The sequence below is a fragment of the Larimichthys crocea genome, chromosome XI (assembly GCF_000972845.2).
Source record: "Larimichthys crocea isolate SSNF chromosome XI, L_crocea_2.0, whole genome shotgun sequence".
Lineage (NCBI taxonomy): Eukaryota > Metazoa > Chordata > Actinopteri > Sciaenidae > Larimichthys > Larimichthys crocea.
Window position 1 is genome coordinate 14,357,076 of NC_040021.1, and position 21,920 is coordinate 14,378,995.

Genomic DNA, 21,920 nt, shown 5'->3' on the forward strand with positions numbered 1-21,920 from the left:
CTGTTGTAATTTTACCTTACATCCACCCAGTATTCAGCATGAGAGTAATTGCACATCAGAGTGTTTTAGTACATCGTTTGCTGTAAGCAATTACTGCCAGCAGAGAATTGCTGGTGTCTGTTTCATATAATAATAAAAAAAAACCCACAGTTCATGGCATAAAAAAATATGCCGAAAGGAATACAAAATATTTCTGGAGATTTTAATGTGACACAAGTGTAGGAACATAGCAAGTATATAACTAGAACTTTAATTAACATTAATAATTAACATTTGAAAAATCATGCTTAAATAGCATCAATTCCCAGTGTAATGTCTTATACAGAAATGTAAGTATAGTGACACATAACAACCAATCAGCTAATGGACATCCATTCTGGATTCTTGTGCCATTTAGTGTGGCTAATGAAGTTTCTTTCTTCTTAAGTGCACAGATGAAAAGGTGAGTTCTTTGTAGCTTGAACCACAGTAGGCAGCGAATCATTGCGCACAATACTGCGGCAACTTTATCAACGGAGGTGCTTTTGAAGACCAGCATTTCATAGATTTCATACTGAAAGAGCAGTTCAAATTGGTGTTTCACTTGACCCCGAGGGCATTAAAATGGGTCAGTGTATACCTCCCCTGCTATTTCTAAAGGCAATCTTCTTTTTTTGAAAGTCTTTGGTGGAACCTGAGGACATGAAAGCGACTCATTAAAGAAAATGATTTTTCACTGGATTTATGGTATATCAGGAGTCTCTTTCAGGTTGGGCATCTAATTAGACTCCTTTCAAGGAAGGAAGTGCAGGTACTGCAGGAGTGACTGATATAAAGACAGTGCCACCGTAGGGCATTAATACTTTAGATGAAGCACATGGGTAAATGTTTCAGAGTTGGACATAGAAATGGTGAAACAGGGACAGTCTGTTGTTCTTGCTTGACAGACTCTGTCCTGCTAGGTTATTCTAGTTTAATATTAGAACAAAATGAGCAGTTATTCTTCTGAGCATTTGATCTGCAGACTCCTCAAAGGGAATCTGTCATTTTTTATCCAGATATGAATCTTGCATGATAACTAGATTATTCTTTCAGTAGCCTACAACAACTAGACAGAGATGTGAGAACAGATAATGCTCACACAGGTACGTACAATACACGCGTAGGCACAGACAAATCTGTGTGTGTGCAAACCATGCTTGCACACGAGGTATTTTAAGGCAATGTCTTTTGTTTTTAAAAGTTAACACGTACGAGCAGGCAAAATCGCCTGGGGATTTGGAATCAGTGCAGCACCTACAATTGATTCTGATGTTTGTCCACTCTCTCTGCATCTAAATGAGGACAGGAAGCGCATGTAAATACTGACAATGCAACCAAGACAGTCTCAGTACAGGTCCCTCTGGCTACTCAGTCTGAATTTATTAGATGACATATGTGTCTGTTGCACATGCATGTGTGTGTGTGTTAATTCAAGCCACTGGTTTATGATTGGCATAACACATCACAGCCTTGTTTTGTGCCTCTCTTACCTCATGTTCAGTCGTCTGCTGGCTCATGCCTCCCGCATGCTGGACACTGTAAAATCTGAATTCACCTTACACACGTCAGGAAATGAAAAAATGACACTTTTTTTAAAATCAGTTTATGTCGCACTAAAGTAGTTCACAAAAATGAAAAAAAGGCTTAAAACTGACAAAACCAATGCCTATAGGAAGGTTGAACTCAAGATTTACCGTGAAAGGTTACATAGCCAACCTGCACATGGAGGTGTGACATTTTGATTGACATCCCTTAGCAAGACATGTGGGGAGTTTGTTTCCAAAGTAATGTGTGCTCACAATAAAAATGCCTTCTATGACCCTTCCCCCTCTGCTGCTGTTTTTTTTAAAATACCCACCAGAAGAAATACACTGTATACGGACACCATGCCACTCTTCAATGTTGAATCATTTAAGGTAGAAATGGAACATTGTTCTTAAAAAAAGAGAGAGACAGACAGAAAATACACAAAATGTGCCCGGTAGAAGATGAACATTTCAGGACACATCACAGCGTTGGAGTTGCAGTTGGGTACGTTTTCATTACAGCAGGGGAAAATTGCCAATGCCAATGGCCATTTCATTTAAAGATAGAAACCATAAGGGATCTAACAGACGTCAAAATTTTGACAGGACGCTCTGAGCTTCTGCTGAACATCCCATCATCTCCAAGATGATAAAAAGGTACAGATTTGGCACAGTCTCATTCCTTCATTGTCAGAAATTGTGATCGTCAAGGCCTACAATTAAATTCTTCCTATTGGGAGATCAGGTACACAGCATTGTTTACACTTTTGAGAGGTCTCTATTCATGCATATTTATAAACATGTCATGTTCTGATGTAATGAGGGTTCAATTTACACGTGCCTTACTCACTGTGACTTCTTCTCTACCTGTTTGCCAGCTGCAAATCTTCCTGATTACATGTTTTTCTTGCAACTACAAGTGAGGTGTATACGATTTCTTCTAATTGTCTACACTCACGGAGCTGCATGGCCTCTGTAAACCGATTTCAGAGTAAACACATCCCTGCACACTTGCTACATTTAATCACATACATCATGTTTCGATTTAGAATGGAGCATTCTGGCCAAGTGCTGTTCATGCCAAACTGTGCTTTCATTTCACATTCTCTGCAGGTGATTTCTGAGCCCACCCATGCAGCGCTGTTTATGTTCTGCTTGTGAGCAGAGCCGTCGTGTGATGGTGCCTGCCCACGACTGAACTGTAATGACATCACAGTCAACTGACTGGCTCAAGAGCGCGTGGCCATGCAGGGGACAGGAAGCGAGAGACGGTGACATTTTAAAAGACTCACTTTGTTGAGCATTCTGCAGCGTTGTGTGTCGTTAGTGCCATCAGTACTGCTATTTTTTCTTTTTTTTTTTTTTGAGTTATGCACCTGGGTTTTTGTTTCATTCATCTCACAGATAGCAGCAGTCTCAGCTCCCCTTGGTTGGTTAATGAAAGTCCATTACTCCCTTGCAATGTTAATCTCAACACTCCCTGCTGCTGTTTAACAGTAAAAGCCTTCCAGCAGTGCAGTACACAGTTTGGCTAAGCACAGGTAACGACAGCCCAGGGGAAATCTTCCCATACTGTCTTTTTCTTTTTCTTTATTATTTCTTTTATTGTTATTTAGGTGAGTGCCTCCTATGTCTCAGTTTTCTGCTGCCATGGAGACTATTGTGTTTTCTTCTATAGCTTTCGCACACTTTCCCTTAATGTATTGTGTCAGGAATGTTGGTTGGGTATGTTTTATAATCTTCACATGGTATATTATTAATATTAATTTTTCTTGAGCGTACTCCACTCCACAATGTACCAGGGATCACTGTTGTTTCAGTGCATTGGATAGTACTTGTAGCATTTGAAATAATCAAAATTTAATAATTAATAATTTGAGCATACATTGTTTTCTCTTGACATGAAAAGAACATAATAAGAATCTTAAAACTGCTGTAAAGATTTGGAGAAATTCAACATGAATTTTAATCACACATACTGCAGTGTTGACCATCCAGCTGCCAATTTTGAAAATTTCCTCTGCCTGTGATGCACAGACATAGAGGAGACATCTCAGTGTCTGAAGCTGAATTGATTGACCTGAGTGTGTCTCTCAGTATCACGGCAAAAATTGATTTCTGTGGATGCTATGCAACTGTTTCTGTGAGACTTAATGCCAGGCTTCTCTGCACCCATCTGTCGCCACTTACTTTTTAATATCATAACTGCTAATTAGGCAAATTATTCAAAACATACTGCAAGAATAAATTGTTGGATAAATCACCAAACATAGCTGCCAGCAAACATTTGTCTATTTTATCTATTTCCAGAAATAGCTGGAGATTTAGGTGACATTTGTTTAAACTGTATGAAAATGAAAACAATGCTTGCTGGCATCATTAATGACACCAGAAAGCTGGATTTGTGTTTGTGTGTTGGCTTCTCCTATAGTATTAGGGGATTACATTTTTGTGTTGCTATCTTTATAATAAAAGCTTAAATGCTACCTAAATAACAGCTTAGAAACTGGAAATGATTTAGCTATGTGGCTTTGAACTGCTGTAGTTAAACTTAAATCATCCCATTCACTATAACAAGACTGTAAGTTTAACTTTAAATTCTAAGAATATTTCTGCCACATAACTCACACTTACTGAGATCTGTATGTACAGTGTGTTGCTTTTTATCTCTTCCCCACGTCTTGTAGAGCTGTGTAAAAAGTGGTGAAACAGCGCCAACCCCGGATTGTAATGTGAACGTTAATTAGCGTGTGTGGTGAAAAGTGGTATTACACCGGAAGTAACCGAAAAGAAGCCAGGTGTAGCTCATATTCGCAAATTTAGAAGAATGTACGAGCAGCAAACACATTTTACGTGTGGAGAAGAAGGTGTGAAGTGAGCTTTGAAAGGAGAAACAAACTGTAGACAGTTAACTAACCCACATGACATTAGCTTTAAGTTAACTCCACAAAGCTAAAAGTTATGGGGCATGGATGTACTCACCACTTCACCTCCATGGATGGAAGGAGAGAAGACTTCATATGTGAGTGAAACACTGTTGAAAACCCAGCTGGGGATTTGCGTTTATGTTGGAGGTTGGTCAAATGTACAGTATACTGGATAAAAAAGCTGCTATGTTATTATTTATTTACTCTCAATAGTCTGGTACAGTAGTTGCTTGTTTTATGTTCTGTTTTTGTACTGATAATACTGTTTGTTGTATGCTGTCACTTTAAATTATAAGTGTCTGTGTGTGTGTGTGTGTGGGTGTGTGTGTGTGTGTGTATATGTATATGTATATATTTATATATATATATATACACACACACACATACATACATACATACATACATACATACATACATACACACACACACACACACACACACACACACACACACACACACACGATTCTCTTTCATGTAAACATGACATTTAAAATGGATCTGCACATGTATCCCAATATAAGCTTTGCAGTCCTGTAAATATATGGAAAGATAAGAGCCACAGAAGTCGTGTATCTTGTATTTGAGACGGATTTTTCTTCAGTTGAATTTGCGTCAGTGGTTGAATGCTGTGTAGTTTGTCTAATCACCCTTCTCCGTGTCTTGTGTTACTTTACTTTGCTATTTTGTTTCCCACCACTTTTGATGATTGCTCCCTCCGTGATTCGTTTTCACGTCTTGTCTTGTCGTCATGTGTCCTCTTGTGTATTTAGTCTCTGCGTTTCTTGGTATCCTCCTCATCTGCATTTCAGTCCAATACCTGAACTAAAACATCACATTTTGTTGTATATACCACAATAGAGAGGTGCTAGAAATCTTACTTAGTTAACTTTGTTGGTAAATGTGCAGTGTCCTACTTTTATAGCTTTAAAAAAAATTTAAGATGACCTGTCTGACTTGGCTGTCTCACAAACTTTTCCTGAGGCACATCTAAAGCTAAAATGAGCACTCACTGTAAGTTCAAGGTTAACTGGTGCCCCTAAAAACAACACCTGGTCTCTCTCCGGCCCAGGTGTTTTAAACAGACCACCATTGCCTTGTCTTTAAGAATAACAACGTCTAACAGTACAGCGTCCATAACCTTTCTTATGGAAATCTTATTATAATATGATCACTTTGATATGTTACAGATTAGGGTAGGATGACATGGAAACAATTTGATGACAAACATCTAATTTTACCAATGACCGTATAAAGAAAAAGCATGAGTGACATCACCCACCCCCTGTTTTGAAGCCAAAAATATCGTCAAAGATGTGGATTATCAGTGGCCCTGAGGCGGGCCGAATGACTCGGCCTCGGTGCTCAAATAAGCCATCTGTATTGGCACCACCTACCATAAACACAAAACACACAACATGCCTCGTTGTACATAAAATGACAATAATGAGTTAGACAGTATCGTTGTATTGCTCAACCTGCAGATATAATTCCTGTGTGGAATCCAAAAAGTTTGTTTGATTTTGTTTTGAGGCAACAATGTAATCACTAAATGCAGGTTAATGACATCATCAGCACGCAGTTGTATCCTGTAATTACCAATAACACAGGACTCTGTGGCCCCATGGGTTTGCACAGCACAACACACATTACTGTTATCACATAATGTGGCAGTTCATGTTCCCTTGACTAAATGTGAGTTAATGAGTCATTAAGTTTTGCACTGTGCAGTCATCCAGTTTTCAACACCTGCCTTTATGAGATTAATTGAAATTAAATTCATGTAGCTGATCTTTGTGACCTCATTCATGTATTTATGAATGGGAAGTAATTTATTACACTGTGAAAGTCGGGATTCCTCGAATGCCTTGTATTTGCAGTATCGGATAATATTTTTTTTTCTCATTCTTGCAGCTGGTAGAGCAGTATAAATAAAGCATAAATACAATAAACAACTACTGAAATACCTTAAACATATTTAAAAAGTGTGCTTTTAAAGTTTCTTTGAAATTCAAAGCTGCTGTTTTGTGCTGCCCAAACTTTTGTCCATTTCAAGTCATTATAATGAAATTGCTCAGTTTTTTTCTTTTTAATATTCTGACCAGTCATCGGCTCTCCATCTCCTTCCTTCCTCACCTTGGTGAGCCTGAAAACTAAAAACTTAATATGCCAGGGAAGTTAAAATTAAATACAACATGGCTATAAATTGATTATTCTTTAGCGATCAGCTTTTGACTGTTCTGTTTTCCACTGACTGCTGACTCCTCCTAACCGCCTGTTGCAGGATACATTTTTGCCTTTTTCTTGTTATATCTCATCTTGAACCGAAACATCTGCAGATTAATTCTGTACCCGATTATGCTATGATCCACAAAAATTGGGCGAAATACAAGATGGAGTAAATCCCAGTTTTTGCTAGCTTTGTCCTCATCTTGTCTGGATGTGTTGCATGCCACTGCTCTGCGTACCATGTGCATCATCGATTGGTTTACACACCGACCGATCTGAAAGCATTAATCTAGATCTCCCAATTGCATATTTTTACTGAATATTGATCATTAATGATTGGTGTCCATTTGATCAGGGCATCAGCTGACCAAAATAGCCTTTTCAAATTTGAGTGAAAGTGTTACTTAGTATCGAAAAAAGTTTTTGTTTTCCCCTTCCCCAAAAACTGCAAAAAGCTCTCCTCACTGTGTCCCCTGGCTGTCTCAGTCTGACTCTTGTAAAAATAAACACCAGACTCAACAGATAAGATGGGTGCTGTATGCTGTTTTCTCTCTGTTGACTGTGCAGAGTTGGTTTCTTCCAAACGGTCAGAGGTGGCTGACACAAACACCCAAAGCCATGACAGAACATATACTCCTTATGGCTGTTTAATTCCCTCTGAAGCCGCTTCCTTGAATTGTCTACTTCCAGTGTAACACAAGCTCCTTACACTCTTGTCAAGTTCCCACGTTGTAATGCCGCGTCTTTGGCTTGGAAAGGTGCCACATTAATTCAGTCTCACCTTATTCTGTGGACGGGAAAGGCATTAAAAGTCCCTTATCCTTTTGTGCCACTCTTGAATGGCTATACCTAAAGTATGAATAGAAATGTTATTTCAGTAATTTGCCAAGAATCACATTTAAAAAGAGGCTCCATAAAACAGCCCGCTCTTGAAGAGATGGTGACGAACAAGATGATTACATATTCTCATGTGTGGACTGGCTGTTATCAACTGAGTAGATAGTTAAGGCAACAGCAGACTCATTTTATGAGACACAAAAGGGTCATTTATATTTTGTTATTGTATCCAAGAGTCATAAATGCCTCTTGGGCACGGCTTAGCTTTCACTGATTGGTTATTTTTTTCGGGGTTATAGTCAAAATAAGTTAAGTTTATAAGTTTTCAAATGGGCATAAACCGTTAGTCTGTATTTAATTTGAGATGTGGACATTTTCAAGATCAACTGACAACTTGCATTTCCATTATGCTTCTAGTACAAAATGTTTATAGAAAGCATGAATGCTGAGCCGTAACCGTAGCCAGTCCTTAATTTTAGCTGGAGGTATTTGTAAACTCTCCGCATTAATGGGCTCTAATTGCTAAAATGTTTAGTTGCCCTCTCAATCTTTCATAGATATTCCAATCATTTCCCTCGGATCCCTCTTGACTGAATAGATGTGCACACAGTGAAGATAGGGACGGCTGAAGCAGACCAACAACTGTTTTCTTTTCTTTTTCCCAGTCAACAGAGCAACAGTCTGATTACAGGGTGATGATCATGCTAGGCACAGTCCCAATCTGGTCAGGTGTACTCAAGGCTGAGCACTAAAGAGGAGGCAGGCTGTAATTTTTGGTCAGGCTAATGGGCTATTTCTCACCTCTGCAGAGCATAACTCTGCCATCTGCTGCAGGGAGTCTCTCTCAGCGCCCTGCCCCTCTCTCTGGAACAGGGAATGGACAAATGGCAACCTGAGAGCCTCACTCAGCAGCTGAGTACAGGATCGGGCGCACATGGACTCTTTGTTATTCTCCTTCTCGTCATCCTGCCCCCTCTCTCCCCGTCTTACTTTTGTCAATTTTGCCCAATATCACAGATCACACAGCATACAATACCTCCATCCTGAGATTCTTATAAGGAGAAATTCAACCCCCAAGCCCGCTTTGTAAACAGACATGCAATAGACTTTTTTTTTCTCCGTTGCTCTAACTCTGTTTGTCCTTGAAAGCCAGCATGTGTACGCAAGCATAATGATGCCTACAAGCTTAGGTTTGTAAGAAATGAATGGTTTAATTAAACTACATGTACACTCCAACCTTTTCTGACAAAAGCAGCACTCATGTATATACAGTATTACGAGCAACTCGCACTCACTTTTCCATTTGTCGTCACATTCGAGCACTCGACTATGAACCTGAACTCCTCGACACGTCTCCCACTTCTCCTTTCCAGTCATTTCCTCCGACTCGTTAAAGACGTCTGAACACTAGTTCAGACTAAAATAAGCCGATGCAGATCCGGCGTCTGCCTCTGCGCCTCGACCCACTCTGTTAAGTCTTCCGCGGTGAGCACAGATAAGCAAACCTGGGAGAGATGCTATCGGACATTTTGGGTTAAAGAAATCGACAGCTCCATCACCCCTAGTCAGATCAGAAGGGAACCGGAGGGCAATGCATATAGAGCGGTTTGAGATGAAGCCTTATGATTCTCCGTATGGCCATTATGCTGCTCCGTGTGAGCACAAGATATAACCGCATAGGAGGGCAGAGACTATATGCAGGGTTTAAAATGCACAGGAGGGAGGCATTAACACGATGCCCTAATGTGAAGCAGTTTGGTTTCTTTATATGTAACTGTCGCACATTCACGCTGTAATGTTCTGCTACGGAAATGCATGTTTTATGTGTCATCTGAAGGAACAGAGGTTAAAACCTTATGCATTTTTTTTCCCCCAAGGCGACATTTACCATTCTTGCCTGGATTACATGTATGAGGACACAGCTTTTAGTACCTCTCTGACCTAAGGACGGCGGCAAGGTGAAATGTAGAAGGTTACGCAACTACAGGCCAGTCCAGGAGGAGGAAATTACAACAATTTAGCAGAGTGACAAGCCGGGGCCTGGAGGCGCGGAGCCATATCACTCATGTTCCCTCATGTATGACAGCCGGGGCACACCGGCCTCTCTGCCACCATAAGAATAACAATAACGACTGCACACTGTGTGTATGTGTAGCTATGTTAGCCCGTCTGCATACTGTATACCCACAGACTTTGTGTTTACACGCATACGTACGCGGCACTAAAGCAAAGCTCCGCAGAACAAGCGGCGTCATGTTTCCTCCGACGAGCAACGCAGTCAGACGATCATGCTTTGTTTTCGTAATATGGTGGCGTTCTGCCTCCAGCCTGCACACCGAGGGCGAACACAGAGGCATCTGTATCCACATCCTCTGAGTAGTCTAAACATGTACTTGGTATTCCCGATAGGACCGAGCCGGCTAACTGAGCTTTCCCTGGCAGATCTGCAGAACGCAGCTCTGTGGCGTGGCAGAATAGCAGTATGGAAAAAAAAAAGAAGAAGAAACAACAGCAGCTATGCATAGACTCTGAGTCAACTGAACGGACCCGTGTGTTCATGACAGGAGGAGAATAATTGGTCCAATTTATGCTGTGTGGATTTATGGCAAGCTGTTGCACATTTGGTACAGGCCTTAATGTTTGTTTTGTTTTTTTTTGTCTTCGATTCACCACCGATGTGTCAGAGTTGAAATAAACAGGAGCGCATTAAACGTGTGTGATGTTTTTGAATGTTGGTAATGCCAGCGAAAGAAAAATCTGTGTTTTGCGTGCAAGCAGGCAAATTAAAATAATCAGAATATTTTTTTTTTCCTCTCTTACCATTAAACCCAGCAAAAACAGCCCAGATGGAAAGATGGAAATGTGATTCTGGCGACTGAAATCTCATCAGGCGTCATGGTGTGCGCGCTCTTATAATTTGAGTGTATCCCAGAGAGCAAAGTCAAAACTTAACTGCACTGTGATCCCGTCTCTTGCACACGGATTGCGTCTTAGGCCTTTCTGTGTCCTGCAAGGTTTTTTTTTTAGAAGTGTTAGCATGAGAGATCGATGCAGTGCACTCCACTGGAAGCAAGAGTGAAACTCCAATCCGTGTCCTCATAACTGTCAGACACGAAGAATAATATATTCCTCCTGCAGACTTGTTATGTTGATCTGTATCGGTTCAGTTCGAGGCTGCTGATTTGAAATACTGAAGTAAAGAATATTTATGTTGCTGTGCACGTGTACATTAATAGTAAAATATTCCTCTGATTTAGCAAGCATGAGCTCACTTCTGACTTCAGAATAATCCCGACAGTAGCTGAAATGTGTGATTTCTTGGCAGGAGCTGTGGCACATGGAGGTATATTCTATCCCATCATTATATGTTCCAATCCAGATGATCAGAATTGGGGCCAATACAATGATGCTTTGATGGATCATGCTCCATATTTGCATCCGTAAGATGTTAGCTTTGGTTTCTGAGCGATGAAATCGGGCGAACCACAGTCTTTCACAAGAAAAATGAATAAACAGTGGCTCGAAGTTTGAACTGTTGATAAATTGTAGGTGAAAGAAAAGTTCTGCAGGAGTATCAAGTGTTACTGTTGGTTTGAAAACCCCATTTGAACTTTAGCATTTTGTTCCTGCTAGAGATAGGAGTCGGAACCTTTCCACCACAGCACATCCACATTGTTCACTGTGATAAATCGCCATCTTTTGATAAAATATTGTCCTCCCATGAATGAAAATGCACCAAAAAATTGTCGACACGAAAACGATGCGGCAAAAACCTGAGAACAAACCACCTGATGGTCGAATGGTTGAAACTCTCAGAAGTTTTTCGCACCCAGGGTCTTAATTTCTCTTCTAAATTCACTTTTTATTTCTCCCCCATGGCTAAATGATCAGAGCCCGGTTGCCGTGTTACTGCTTGTAGCTGTAATTTTATTGCTTCTCATGTAAGTTCTGCTGCATTGTCCAAACAATTGAATATCCGCTACATCAGATAATTTACTTTCAAATACTAGATAAATGACACGCTATGCAAATTACAGGCTTTAAAGAAAATACAGTTGTGGTGGTTGTTGTTGTTTCTTTCCGTCCGCACCAGTGCTCATTGATCTGGGTATGCTTCAGTTTCACCTGACAAACACCTAACCATCCTGTAACAGCTGCAGTCATGAAGCAGTGTTGTCGGGAAACGGCCCGAGAGCTATTGATGGCTGCTGAAGTGGAAATGTGGAACTTTCCCTCTGTTCTCTGCAGCGCTGCACAGGATAAATTGTAGGATTCATACTGAGATTCTCACCTTCGCCCACATCACTGGGGCCTGCCGCTGCTGCTGCTGCTGCTGCTGCTGCTTCCTTTACAGACGCTCCTCGCATCGATTGCTCTGATATCCCCGTGCACCCGGCGCTCGCTTGAAACAGAGTGTTTTTTTTCCATGGAAGATTAATAAGGGGCACAGCGGAGGGTCGCTGGAAGCGGCAGATGAAAAGAAACACGGTTCAGAGAGAAGGTCATCTGTAGACCCGGCACACCTTTTTAAAAGAGCATGTGATCGCTGCATCACATGGGCAAACGGCAAACTCATTGCGGGCAGATACATGACTTTTTCTTTTTGTCTCTCACGCACACATAAACAGTAGCTGTTTTTCGGAGAGATTTTTTTTTATTTTTTATTTTCTCCTCCCGCTCTCGCCATGAAGCATGTTCTCATTCCCCAGGTAACTCTGGAAAGACAAGATTAATCCCGGACACAGTGCTCAGAGTTCTTTCCGTCGCCCCAGCACACCCTCCCCATTCCTCATGTCTGTCGGTGACCTTTCCATCGCTGACTGCACAACGGTTATTTCAGTAATAACTAGGCATCATTCAAGGCTACGCTCTCCACAAACAACACCGCCAACATTCAAGTTTTTCAAATTGTTGGTGTGGATTCAGCAAGCCGTTGTTTTTGCTGCAGTACAAGAATGTGGAGATTTAAAGGCTGTGAGGTTGTTAGAGGGAACTAGCAGATGGATAAGGATTGTCTGTTGAGTGGCTGCAGGAAATTAAAACTGTCTTTATTACCTCTCCTTCTCATCCTCTATCACCCGGCCCCCCCATTCTCACTCTCATCTCTCTCACACACACACACACCGTTGCACTATTACCACTACAATACAGCCATGCGTCACAGCTCCTGAAGCTCAGAGAAAGACAGCGAGAGAGGGAGGAAATGTCAGGATTATATGAAAGCGTGAGACGTAATGAGATGATAATGGCTTCTCCCATGCTGATGAGTTGACAGAGGGATGAACAGGCTTCTGGGATGTTGCTGTCAATAACCTGCTGAAGCAGATAAAATGACATTACAGTCAATTAGCTCTCTCGAGTTTGCACGGATGCATCCTGTGGCAGCGCGTTCGGTAACGCAGCACTCGAACCACCCAAGGATCACGATGACACTCGCTGTTTTGCTGTCATGAGCACGGCCAAACACGTTTTTACATTCTGTAAACAAATCACGCTACTGTATTATGCAGTGGAGTCTAAAACTAGTTTAAAAATGATGTCAGGATGTTGGCTAAGATGGGAACTAATCGCTGCTGGCTTTGCGATTATCACTGATTATAACTTTTTTTTTTTGTTCAGAAGCATAACAAGCAGCAGACTGGAAAGAACTGAGTACACTGACGGTGCAGGGTGAAGTATCTGATTATAACACCTCAGTGAGTGCACAATATCTCACCCCTTCACTTGTGCTGAAGTGTTTATGCAAAAGCTCAGAGGGACTCATTTTTGTTTTCTTTAATGAACATTACAGACATCTTCCTGTTTGACTTATTATTGAGCTTTCAGACCTGACAGTGCAATGTGTGTATCACACAAACTATACTTGTACCGACAGGAGTTAATCCATAGGAGAAAGAAAAGGCGTACAGCAGTAAGAGAGAGAAGGAAAAAACAAGTCATGTTTTTGACCCCAAGTGTAGAGTCTGTTTCATCTTCGTAAACTCACCTCCACTCCTCTCCACTCCCCTTTCCCTTTCAGTGCGCCTCTCGCTCCCTCCATGCGCTCAAATCACCATCTGGGAAAGCCTGATAAGCTCAGAGGCAGACACCAGCATTTGGGCGTTGAGTTGAAGAGCTGCCTTGAGACAGCCGGCAGGTTAACCCGACCAACGCGCAACCTTCCGAGCATTGGATGGGGGGGGTTAGGAAGTGGCACGCGGTTCATTCTCTGCCTTGTTTCTGTCTCTCTTGTTTATGTGTCTCTTGTCTAAATGTTTTGTCCCCCTCCACACCCACTCAGGGCAACTGTAGGTCTGCGCCCTGTTTTTAAGCGAAGAGATTTACGTCGGACATATTTGTTAAAGGGACTTAGTGAATGTGTCATCGTGCAGGTGTGCGAGATTATCCCCCTTTCTGACAGCTCCATGTCCTCCCCAATCTAAAGGAATTTCCTCCACTGAAAAACCATAATTAAACAAAGCTCATGTTTATTCATTTGATCCTTAAACCCAGACATAATTAACACCGGAGCTCAGTTGTCACAAGCTGGAGTACATGCGTCCAAACTATTAGTCACAACGCTCTTTGTTGAAATCCTGCATGGAATGGATTTGGGTGTAGTTCACCAAAGGTCTCTGAAAAGCTGCGTGTCTGACACGCATAAATACACTCGCAAATGAAACTTTGCAAGACCCCAGCGTGCTTTCATCAGCCCTTACGTGCAATTCATTTGGCTGCAATTTCCTTCATAAGGGTCTGGATTAGCCTCCCGCTGAAAGTTTGGCTGGAATTACTCTGTGGTGCTGTCCTTGCTGTCCTGACTAGCAAATACTTTTATTAACAACTCATTAACTCTAATGCACTTTTTCCTCTTTCTCCTCCACTGTTTTTGTCCTTTTCTTTTTCTGCTCCGTCTCTTTCACACGTACGCGTATGTGAGCACATTCCAACTAATTAATGAAATTCTAGTTATATCTACATATAATCCAAAGGCTACCATCTGAATGTGGCAGCTGGGAGAAAAAGTCAGAGAGGACCCCCTGGGGCCGAGTGTGTCCACGTTTCACCTCAGAGGATTCTCTGTGTGTTTTTCTGCTCCCCTCACTTCTTGCTGCTCCTTGACCTCGTGCTGGGCTGCACCAACACTATGATTTCACTGATTAATACTCCCAAGTGACAAAGATCATTTCTGTATGCAACCTCCCTCATAACTTTTCCACATAAGACAGAAACATTCAATGAATAATTCAATAAAAGAATGAATAAAAAGAGTTAATTGCCAGTAATAAAAAAAAAATATCATGAGAAGTTCAATTCATAAGTGATAAAACACTCCATTGCTCAGCAGATTTAAGGGCTTTGCTTACCTGTTCTAGTATGCACATTAATGGCTAATGTTTACTCTATTTACACCTTGCATTAAAATCATCTTGTATCTAGATATAATTTGAATCTGATTAAAGTTATATCTAGCATTAATGTATATCCAGTGTCCACATTGAGATTTGATAGCTTTTTATTTTAAATGAGCTGCTTTACAAAAAAAAAAAGGATGGGATTTTGATTTATGATGAGGAACTTTGCAGCATGGTTAAACCATGAGCCAAACACTCCTCCTCTTCATTTTTCCCCCCTGAGACGCCAAGTGTCCCCACAGGTGTTATGCTCTCGAACTATAGGCTGTATAATAACTTTATGAACCATGCACTCTGAGCTGGCTTTCCACAGTGAATTCTATTTTCCCCTCTCTTCCGCTGTGCGCTGATGGCTTAGCTCTGCTGCAAGGTAAAAAGTTACTCACTCTTGAAGCATTTTTATGTACAACACTACCTGTGTGCGTCATCAAACCTTTCATTCTATTGGTGGAAGACTGCGACCACGTAGTTGTTGCGTGTGGATTGACAACACAATTGCTTTTATACTTGCGTTCAGTGTGGTCACAATGCATGCCTGACCACTGCCAGAGGTGCATTGAAATGCATTTTAATGCAAGGTATAAGGAGTCTTGGATAGATATTACTGGTATTGTGGGCTTGATGACTCTTCTCCACCCGAACTCTTGACTTTAGCATGTAGCATTATCCCACAGTCATCATTTGTGACCACTGTGTAGCAGAAGTTACATAGTCTTGCTTTAAAAAAAAAATTAAAAAATGAAAACTTCACTATCTGGCTGACTGATAAACCATTAACTAGGGCAGTTCAGTTAAGCTGACATTCATTGTTTGGTCTATAAAATGCCACAAATGGTGAAATGTGGTGATGTCTTCAGATTTCTCAAAAACTAGTTTACAGTGATTATGAAACAGAAAAGCTACAAGTATCTTAATAATAATAATCAATGAATTGTTTAATGCACAGAGTTTTCTGTTGATTGACTAATCGATTATTCAACTCATCATTTCAGCAGCAACTCCTGGACATTTCATCCAAATGTGGCTTTCACCACCCCAGATACTCCACTCAAAACTGACGCACGTAGACCAAAGTATGGTCAGTTTTTGTAAATATTTTAAATAAAGTAGGGTTTATGATACATAACACTTCCCACTCTCCCTGCCTCTGTGTTTATGCATGCTAAATTCATAATTCAGTTTTTGCCTGACAGCCGTCTGAAGGCAACATAATTTTAATTTGTTAAGTTCTGTCAGAATTTTCGCATACCATAATCTGTCTTGTCATTGTCAGCCCAGCAGTGTGCAGCACCATCAAGCATTTCTAACTACTTCACCCCACACACACACACACACACACACACACACACCTGCATGGAGACAGGCAGCCGTTCAGAGGATCAAACAGCATGGGAGATATAGTTTTCAACCTTTAGACTCATTGCTGGTCAATATTCCCATGTGGTGATGTTCCAATGGTCTTTTTGTCTCAAGTGTAAAGTGGTTTGAAACAAAACTCTTTAAAATTACTTGTTAGTAAGATAAGATTGTTTGTCAAAGCCTAAAAGTTCAAAATTTCGTGTACCCATTCCATAAAAAAAATCTAATGTTTTTTCATTTTGACCGGTCAACTATGTCCTGACACTAAACCCTCATGTGACGTATGTTTAGAGTATTTAATCGACCACCTGATGTAAGCCTCTCATCTACCTTGAGCCTTTCTTTTGCTCAAATACAAAATGTGTAATGGTACAGTTGTTTTGTAAAATAGTTCAATTATAGTAAGAATTCTCTTTCTAATATCTATTTTATGAAAATAACAATCTGTGTGTGATGTACTGTATCTACAGGTAGAGAGGTGGCCATTTAAGCAGGTCCCGAATAGAATTAGAAAAATGTAAAACTTTCTTTGCCAACATAGTTGTGCAGACTCACCTACGTATTTATCAGTTGCTTTTTTGAAATCCAAATTTGGATTGGTATGATTAAGATCAACCACACACACACATTTACAATGAATGTGTGTCACTTTTAAAGCTGGTTGGCTTGTTACTCGTGTTATTTCCTTCTTCCAAAACAGTGTTGAACATCAGGAGCAAATGCCGGGAGTTTAGTTTTGATTAAATCAAAATCACGACTGGTGTATTAACAACATCCCAAATTAATCAGAGCGCACCAAGCCAAAATGCCTCCCAAGTTATCATACGCTTGCTGACAAGCAATGTAGCATTTAAAATACTATTTCTTAACCGGGGTCTGGCACCGCGTTCTGCACATAACCCACTGGAGAGCTACTTTACATCACTTCAGAAAACTTCACGGAGAACAATGAGGGCGACACAGCATCATCAATCAGTTTGGACCAAATGTTCTTTGGTCTAACTCAGCTAAAAAACACGAAAAAACCCAAATCTGTCACCACGTTAGCGTGCCGTTCACTACCAAGCCTGTTTGTGACCGGACCGGTCAGATTTGTTGTTCACCATATGGCATCATGAGGGGAAAATAGTCCCTGGATGTGTTGATAATGAGTTTAATGTGAAGTATGATGGCTGACACCAGTAACATAGCTGATGGTGTCACACTTTTGTGTTTTTAAAAAAGAGTTCATAACCTGTAATTTATGCACACCTGAGGTAAGATGTAGTCAACAAAGATGGGTGGTTTAATATTCCATAGCTCTGATGTAACTAAGTAATGGCTGCTCTCAATGCGTCCTGGCTTTTTACATGATTGCTGCTACATCATGTGTTTGTCCGTAGATATACATGTAGCAGCACTGCCTCCCATTCAAAGTTAAAGCTCAATATTCTTATCAAGTGATCCGATAACATCACCGATTCAGGCTGTGACCTTAATTTAGCATGTGAATGGGAATGTTTTGAGGCATCCTAATGTCTGTACTCACAGATGTGCCTTTCTACTTGTGCCTTTCATGGATCTCTTTTGAAACGGCAGCCTTTGTGGTGTTCAACATCAAAACATGTCAAGGCGTCCCCTCTGAGGACTATGGAATCCCTTTTTGGGCTGTTTTGTTTCTATTTATTGACACGTTCAACCAGCACATTAAACACATCAGAAGCCAATTTGTTGTAACATTTTAAATCCTACCACAACTCTTCCTTTTTAAACTCCACTTCATGTGTTCAGTGTCTTGCCATATCTCTTGAACCATAGAAAAAACTAATTAAATATGTACTCAAATCTGCATGAACTTTTCCATACAAACCCACTGCAGTGCGAGTCCAGCCTTTTGCTAGCATCCATAAATGGACTGCATTCCACCAGGCAAGACCGTGCAACCCAGAGGATATCTAAAGAGATCTAGACAACCCTTCTTGGGGCACTCACTTATTCATGTGGGAGGAAGGAGGGAAGGATATGTGCCAGCCCAGTAAGCCGAAGGCCATATGGTCTAATGCGATGCAGGATGAGTGTGCTGAAAGGCTTGCAGGACAGATATCAGATAAGGTCAGGGAAAAAGGGATTTGCTGTCCATTCCTGGGGATTTGATAAGTAGACCATTGCCGACATGTCCCCTGTAACACTGACACCGCGGGCTTACTATGAGGATATCAAAGGTCCGATGGGCAGTGAAAATGAGTTGCAGTGGGTGATAGTGTCTGGATTGATGATTTGAACTTACGACTCACTGATGACTTCGCCGGGCCATTTAGAAGATTTGTTCTCGATTCAAAAGTTAAAATAATTCCAGAAAGTGAAATGTCATTCTTTGTGTAAATTAAACAGGGTCAAATGAAGACCAAGGCCAAGATGCTGCTGAGTATCTTTCACTGTGTAGGCTACACAGTCAAATAGAGGAAAAAAAACTGCGTGAATATTGAAAAAGAATCAAAATGGTGCGTATCAAAGGTCTGGTGTCCTCCAATTTTAAACCAACTTTCATTTGAACCCCTTACATCAACTCAACAGGCGCTCTGGCAGCTGTTTCTGATGTCCTGTAACCTCTGATGATAATTATAACTCCCATACCATAGAGAGGGGATTTATTCAAATTAGTCATGTCATTATCCCCAAGATCACTCCACTAAATATTACTTACTGATGTCTAGTCAGTGACAAAATGTCCTACTCAGCACCGTATGACCGTGTCACTGCGAACCCTGGGGAAAGTTAGGCTGAATGTAAACTATGCAAGCAAGACTGAAAAGCTCTAAAACATTGGCAGACAAATTAGAATAAAGGAATGCAAGATGCTTTTACTGATGTATCTGATCATCCACCACACGTCAGAGAGGGTTTGTATAGAGGAATCTCGTATCACAATGAAGCAGCGTTTAATAGCAGACACAATACGTGACTGCAAGAAATACTGCAACGTCCTTGTGCATCTGACTGGCACGGAGTGCAGGACTAGATAACTGGGGTTACAGTGTGAATATAGAATAATGAACATAGACAAAAGGAAGATGGATCACATTAATCTGAGCTGCAGAGCCCCCTCCCCAGCGTTTCTTTTTTTTTTTTTTTTTTATACCGTGAATGCTGCAGTTGTGTAGCTGACACCGCAGCCTTCCCATTTGATGAGCAATTAGCATACCCTCGCCTGAGTTTGTATCGTGATGATCCATTCATTTCCGCGGTGTAATTATGTGTATAAGGCTGCTCATTTGGAAAACATTGAACTCATCAATCTTTTTGCACCCGTTTTCTAATTCGGCCCATTGAGAGAACCCTGGGGGACACCAAAACCGCACTTAATTGTCCTCATTCCAGACAGCTTCTAATTACACCCAGTGCTTTAGATCTCGTTAGAAAAAGTTCAAGATCCTCCTCGCCTTTTCTCTCTCGCTTACTCTTTCGCAGAACTGTTCTCGATGTGCTCAGAGAGAGAGAGAGAACAACAGGAAGAGAGAGAAATTCCCTCGTCACCTTGCCCTCTGGCAGCTGCGTCCTGGATAAACAAACACGCGTCACTGCACATCAGTCGGCCCGTTTGGAGCTGCGGCTTGATTAAAAAGCTCCCTCCACTGTATCTCCATGGCCTTGCTCCTGTGAGTGCCCAGATAAATAAATTAATGAATGGCTCTTGTTAAACTAGCGAGTGAGACGGGGGTGTTTGTCTTAACGGCCGCCGTACTGTAATGTGTTAAGTTCAGGTGATCGAGTGGTGAGCGGAGCGCATTGAGCCACGCCGTAAATCAGTGGAGTCCCTGATTAGAACGTGAGGAGATGATTACCAGCAAGAGTGCAATACGTCCTTCCCGATTCGCTCTTGTCTCTAGGTTCAACAAGTGTTGCACCCCCCCCTGCCTGCCTACATCTCCTGGTTAAGAAATGCACATGTACAAAACTGACTTCAACTTCAGTTGCTCATTAAGTCAAAATCTGAGGGTACAATGGAACATTTTGTTTGTGTGGAGGACATGGGAGAATAGCAGTGCTGCACACTCAAGCTGGCCTCAATTGGGCTACAAAGAACCCAGGGATGAGATTTATTTCTCTGTTGAGAGGTAGAAAAAGTAGCAATAGACCTTTTATATAAAGGTAAAAACTATGATTCTCTGAGAACACATTAAACTCTTACAGCTCTTTTACAGCGTGTGACAGGGAGAAGACATTGTATCTGTTACAGCACAGCATAGTACGCCTGACAACTACAGTAGTCCTGTGTCATGTATAGAAAGATGCAAGCAAAGGATTAAAGATGCATCGAAGAGGTGTCAAGAGTGTCTGTCATCTCATTAGGCATGCAGAGTGACATTCTTTCAACATTTGTTCTATGTGACACATAAACAATAAAAAATATATATCTAGTGTATCATCAGGGTTGTGCAGAGTTGCATACAGTCTTGTACAGCTGAAAATAAAAGCACCAGGGAAAAGACTGCGTTCGTGCAAGAGAGATGAACAATGCACACGTCACTGTAATCTCATAACTGTTTGAAAAGTCATTAGTGATAAATATCATTCTCAGCAACTTATTGATCTATAACTGTTTTTCTTTACCTGACATAAGCTTAAAGTCTGTGTGAAGGCAATATGTTGAGACTTAAAGACTTTAAATGATATAGCACTGAAATGTGTAGTTAGAGGTTAAAACAGTTTTTCATCAGTTTTCAGTTTCCAGTTTTCCTGCTGACTGCCAGCTTGGGAACTACTCATGGTCAAAAATGTTCATTTTTTTGCCCTCTACCGTAGAGGACCACTCACACACATGTACAACATGGAAACAAACACACACACACACACGGACTCCCGCTGCCCGCTAAACATCGAGGTCAAATCCGATCTGTGTGTACCTTAGCCAGCTCACACAGCTGGACCACTGCGAAGCTAATGACCTTGTGCAGCTCCCTCTTCCCCTAAAAACACCACACACACACACACACACACACACACACACACACACACACACGCTCACATACAGCTGTGTGGGTACTGTGACACCAGATGCATTATTCAGAAAGCATGGAAGCATGTAAACATCTCATTGTTTCAGCAATGTTGGCTGGTTCTGATTTCGAGGACAGAGGTAATCATCATGTAAACAAAGGTCCTTCTTTTGCCAATAGGGGTCAGATATGTAGGACGAACGCACTCCTATTCATGCTTTGTAATATATGCAACGAGTCAACAAAAGTATAATCCAGCTGTGTGCATGTAAACACTCGAGCACACTTTGAAGTAGCGTACAGTGGAAAGGGGGAAAAAAGTGTGAAATTTGTTGTGACAGCCTAAAGCCTCATCTGAACTGGATGTGAACTGTACACTCGCGACATTACAGTATATGATCTATCGGAGGTTTTTACTTTTTTCTGGTTGTCACATCGAGGTCATTGGGCATACTGTGCTAACTTTCCTGGTGTGTGCTGAACTCAAGAAGGGCGTGGAAGTGGTTTTTAAGAAAATGGCCAGCTGAGGAGTGTCCAGCACGGATTAATGTCCGGCCGAGGAAACTCCACAGAGCAGACTGAGCAGTGGGGTGTGCTCGAGGGACAAGTCGCTTCATCATGGTATTGATTTGTACCAGTGCTTAACTGACTAAA

General features: G+C 41.3%; 1 protein-coding gene across 2 annotated transcripts in view; it reads left to right on the top strand.

The window, feature by feature from the left end:
* The first annotated feature begins 4,340 nt into the window (after positions 1–4,340).
* The window catches only part of LOC104919830 (MAM domain-containing glycosylphosphatidylinositol anchor protein 2), a 242,050-nt gene continuing 224,470 nt past the window's right edge, over positions 4,341–21,920 (top strand). For both annotated transcript variants that reach the window (XM_019279067.2, XM_010731923.3), the window contains exon 1: positions 4,341–4,569. The gene's annotated coding sequence lies outside the window, so the exon portion shown is untranslated. The remainder of the gene's footprint in view (positions 4,570–21,920) is intronic.